Source organism: Carcharodon carcharias, chromosome 37 (genome assembly GCF_017639515.1).
Source record: "Carcharodon carcharias isolate sCarCar2 chromosome 37, sCarCar2.pri, whole genome shotgun sequence".
NCBI classification, from domain to species: domain Eukaryota; kingdom Metazoa; phylum Chordata; class Chondrichthyes; order Lamniformes; family Lamnidae; genus Carcharodon; species Carcharodon carcharias.
The window spans coordinates 3,343,126-3,348,510 of record NC_054503.1 but is presented as its reverse complement, the minus strand read 5'-3'; positions in this window follow the sequence as shown (position 1 = coordinate 3,348,510).

Genomic DNA, 5,385 nt, shown 5'->3' with positions numbered 1-5,385 from the left:
ATTTCGCCTCGCCTGCCAATCAGTTTCCGAGGAGCGCAACAAGGCGACATGCGGCCAGCCAATCGGCAGAGAGCAAAACAGTATCAGGCCATCGAATCAGGACGGGAGCTGCAGCCGCTCAACCAATCAATGCATGACACCCAGGACCCCGCCCTCCCCCGAAATGTACCACCCACCAAGCCTCAAAAAGCCCCCACGCATAGCTTCCGAAATGTCTCCATGTCCCAAATGTCCCACCCAATATCCCCCAAATAACCCCCCCGTCCCAAATATCCCATCCAGTATCTCCCAAATACCCCTCCCCTTCCCCCAAATATCCAACCCATTGTCCCAAATACCTCTCCATCTGCCCCCAAATACCCCCTCTGCCCAATATATAACCCAATGCCCCAAATACCCCTCTCTGCCCCAAATATCTAACCCATTGCCCCAAATACCCCTCCCTGTGCCCCCAAATATCAACCCACTGTCCAAAATACCTCTCCCTCTGCCCCCAAATACCCCTATCTGCCCCAAATATCTAACCCATTGCCCCAAATACCCCTACCTCTGCCCTCAAATATCCCATCCACTGCCCCCAAATATCCAACTCACTACCCCAAAAACCCCTTCCCTCTGCTCCCAAATATCCCAGCCACCTCATCAAATATACCTCCCCCGGCCCCAAATCTGACACCCATCTGCCCCCCTCCAAACATCACCTCCTACTGACAACAAATTTACCTCTGACACCCTAAATATCTCACCCAATGACCCCAAATAAGTTTCCCTCTGCTCCCCCATACACTTCCAGCTGCCCCACCAGAATATACCTCCCACTGATATCCCAAACACGCCATCCATTTCCCCTAAACATCTCACTGCCTCCAATATACCTAACATCCTCCCAAATATGCCATCTACTGACCCCCAAAATACCCCCTCCGATTGACCCCCAAATATTGTTCCAACTTCCCTCCTCCACAAATGTACCGCTCTCTTATCTTATGCAGCCGTCACTGCAGACCATTGCACCCACCAACCCCCTGACCTGAACTCCCTCCCTACCGACCACCTCATTACTGTTTACCTTTGGGCTCCAGCCCCCAGCCTGGAAACTGGAGATCAATGCTCCAGCTTGTGATTCAGAGCAGTTCCCTCTCCCCCTCCTGGGCCCCAAGACACAAAAAAAGCGGGGGGAGAAGGGAATGCTATCAGGCAGGTCCCAGCTTCACATACAGCGGGTGAAATGGCCGCCACACCAAAGGAGGGCAGAACAAATGCTTCAGGGGCTGAAAGCCAACATGAAGAAATGCGACATTGACATCCACTCTTGGGAGACCATCGCCCTGGACTGAAGTCAGGTGGCGGCAGAGTCTGTGGGAAGGATCCCAGCATTTTGAGACCCAACAACGGCAAAATGAGGAGAAACAAGAGCGGCGAAAAGAACACTGTGACCAGAACTGATAACACACGACCTGATAGCCCACTTGCTGTAAAGTCTGCAGATCCTGAATCAGTCTCATCGGTTGTCTTCGGACTCATGGAACGCAATCACCCTCGCTAGCGAGGGATAGCCGATTATCTCCCGGAGTTACTTGCCCTCCTCGCTGGTTGAGGGATAAATATTGAGAGAGAACACACCCCTGGTGTTGCTTCAATTAGTGGCCATGGGGTCTTTCACAGCTACCTGCAAGGAAAGGGAGTTCAGTTTGACATCTCACCTGAAAGGTGGCACCTCCGATGGCACAGCATTCTCTCAGTATTCTGTAAACGCATGAACAGCGAGCAGTTTTTTTTCCTCTTTACTCTTTCATGGGATGTGGCCGACGCTGGCATGACTAACATTTGTTGCCCATCCCTTATTGCCGTTGAACAGAGTGGCTTGCTCGGTCATTTCAGAAAACAGTTAAGAATCAACCGCATTGCTGAGAGTTGGGAGCGGGTGGTGTACTTGCAGCCAACCTTAAATTACCCTGGAAAGGCAACTTATTTCAAAACTTTTAACGGGTTGAGCAAGCTGATTCATGCTGCCCCTATGCAGTGGCGATGCGAGCGGTGTTTTCCCACTACCAGGATGCAGCGTGAGTCTAAAGCTACTGCACAATTGAGCACCGTCATGCATGAATTTCAATGCCAGTGCAATGCCGGGTACGTAGGCCATAGACCCAGCGACTGGCTGATCGAATCAAAACAGCATGTTCCTTCAGTTGTTTGGAATAGGCAGCGTACAGACCTTACTCAATCAGCCTGCAGTTGTAAAGCCCAAAACAAAACGTCTACTGTTGGACGTGATTGCACAATTGGACAGCACTTGCAGAACAATTCCGAGTGCGCTAATAGCTATACTAACAACCAATTTAAGATAATCAGTCCAGCTCATAATGTGGCTCACTTACACCTGCTAGATGTGACGTACATCCACACTCAGGGACCCGCTCCGTGCAAGCAGAGGGAAGATATTCAAGCCTTGTGCCTTTTTCGAATTACCCGGGAACTTGGGGAGCCTAAATTTCCCCATTGCTTTCTCCGTGGCAACACCTTGGCCAGAGTCAATTTGCCAACCAAACAGTACCCTTTCCTCCTTTATTATAAATTGTTGTGATCGTTTAAAAATTGGTGGCATTGCGTTTGTTCTGATAATTGCTAAACAAAATGCTTCGGCAACATGTCGCTCTTTTCAGCAAGATTCAAGTTCTATATACACAAGTGGTAGCTGTAAATTCTAGATTTACTAATTGAATTTAAATTCCACCAGCTACCATGGTGGGATTTGAACCCATATCCCCAGAGTATTCGCCTGGGCCTCCAGATTACTAGCCCAGTGACATTACCACCGTCTCCCCTTGAATTATATGCTCCAGTGTCTGGAATGGAACTTGCACCCATGACCTTCCGATGCAGAGTGTTCAGGAATATTAGCCATTCATGCTTGTATTTGTAATCTCTCCATGCATCTGTCTCTGTAAACTCCTCCCAAGATCTCTGGGCTCCTCCAATCCTCCAATTCACAGTCCTGCCATCTTCCAACTGGGTATCAACAACCAGGTGCCTGGGAATGCAGTTTAAAATGACCATGTATTGCCTATCCAACCTATCTCAGACTAAAACTAGCTGAAGTTAAGGAAGGAAAGGACTTGCATTTCTGTAGCGCCTTTCATCACCTCAGAAAACCTCAATGAGCTTTACAGCCAATGAAGTATTACCGAGGTTCTGACTGTTATAACGTAGGAAATGCAGCAGCCAATTTGCACAAAGCAAGCACCCACCAACAGCAACATGATAATGACCAGATAATCCGTCTTAGTGATGTTGGTTTAGGGAAAAATATTGGCTCAGAACTTCTGGGAGAACTCTCCAGCTCTTCGGCCAATAGAGGCCGTGAAATCTTTTGCAGGAACCTGAGTGGACGAATGGATGTTATTAAACTGAGGTCTCCAACAAACTGCCCCCAACCCAGCGCAACACTCCCTCAATACAGCCCCTGGGCCGTGGAGCGCTCCCTCGGTACTGCCCCCACAATAGTGCAGCGCTCCCTCGGTACTGCCCCTCCGACAGCCCAGGGCTCCCTTACTACTGCCCCCGCGCCAGCGGAGCGCTCCCTCAGTACTGCCCCTGGACTAGCACAATGCTCCCTTGGTACTGCCCCCGCACCAGTGCAGCACTCCCTCGGTACTGCCCCTCTGACAGCCCAGGGCTCCCTTATTACTGCCCCCGCGCCAGCGGAGCGCTCCCTTGGTACTGCCCCCGCAATAGCGCAATGTTCCCTCGGTACTGCCCCCGCGCCAGTGCAGCACTTCCTTGGTACCGCCCCTCCGACAGCCCAGGGCTCCCTTACTACTGCCCCCACGCCAGCGGAGCACTCCCTCACTACTACCCCTGCATCAATGCAGCGCTCCCTCAATACTGCCCCTGCGCCAGCGCAGCACTCCCTCACTACTGCCCCCATGCAGCACTCCCTCACTACTGCCCCCGCGCCAGCGCAGCACACCCTCAGTACTGCCCCCACGCCAGCGCAGCACACCCTCGGTACTGCCCCCGCGCCAGCACAGCACATCCTCGGTACTGCCCCTGTGCCAGCGCAGCACACCCTCGGTACTGCCCCCACGCCAGCGCAGCACACCTTCAGTACTGCCCCCGCACTAGCGCAGCACACCCTTGGTACTGCCCCTGTGCCAGCGCAGCACACCCTCGGTACTGCCCCCGCGCCAGCGCAGCACACCCTCGGTACTGCCCCCGCACCAGCGCAGCGCTCCCTCACTACTAGCCCCGCGCTAGCACAGCACTCCCTCGGTATTGCAGCCGTGCCAGCCTAGCGCTCCCTCAGTACTGCCCCTCTGACAGCCCAGTGCCCCCTCACTGCTGACCCTCTGACAGTGCAGCTGCCTAGAACTCAGAGTGCCAGTTCAGGTTTTTGAGAATGCGCTGGAGTTCCACTTGAACACAGAAGCTTCTGACTCAGAGGTGAGAATACCGCCCACTGAATCACAGCTGACAGAGGGGCATAACCCAGCTAACACAAAAGCACAGACCTGTAAAAAGTGTGATCTTGAGACCCCAGACAGGTGGTGCAGGGATCCCACGGTCAAGTTAGAGCAGCTAAAGCCAAGGAGCTTTATCAGCCCAGGGCACTGACCAGCTGCTTGTCCAGTTGGGACCACCCTAACCCACTGAGGGTATGGGCTGGAGGGGTACTGGGATTCAAGTGGGAAGAATTCAGGACCCCAGAGATAGGTCCACCTCTTCCACACGACCTCCTCACGTCCCTTCACTAGCCAGACTGACCGGCCAATGATCAGCCATTTATTTCCTGGGTGTCTTGCAGCCTTGGCATTCTCAGGATACGGGTTCCGGGCGACCCGAGTCAGGACTCAGGATGCCACTCAGAGTCATTTGATCTTGAGTACAGTCCAGGTTGATCACCCTCTCCCCGACAAGGCGGCAAGAAAGATTTGCATTTACATAGTGCCTGTCACCAACCGCAAGGCATCTCAAAGCACTCTGCCCCCCCCCAAGGAACTGCCTCTGACACACAGGCACTGTTGTAATGTAGGAAAGGCAACAGCCAATTTGCGCACAGCAAGCTCCCACAAACCACACAGCGACAACGATTAGGTAATATTTTGCAGTGATGTTGACTGGGGGATAAGTATGGCCCAGGGCACTCCCTCCTGCTCTTCTTCGAAAGAGTGCCATGGGGTCTTTTCCATCCACCTGAGGGGGTAGACGGGCCCCTGGTTTAACATCTCATCCGAAAGGGCCTCCGGCAGTGCAGCACTCCCTCAGCATTGGCACCGGGAGTGTCAACCTAGGCTCAAGGAGCGAGAGATCAACCCACTGAACCACAGCCGATTATCATTCAGACCTTTCAAGCACAAATCTACGCCGAGCAGAGTTTGGAAGGCA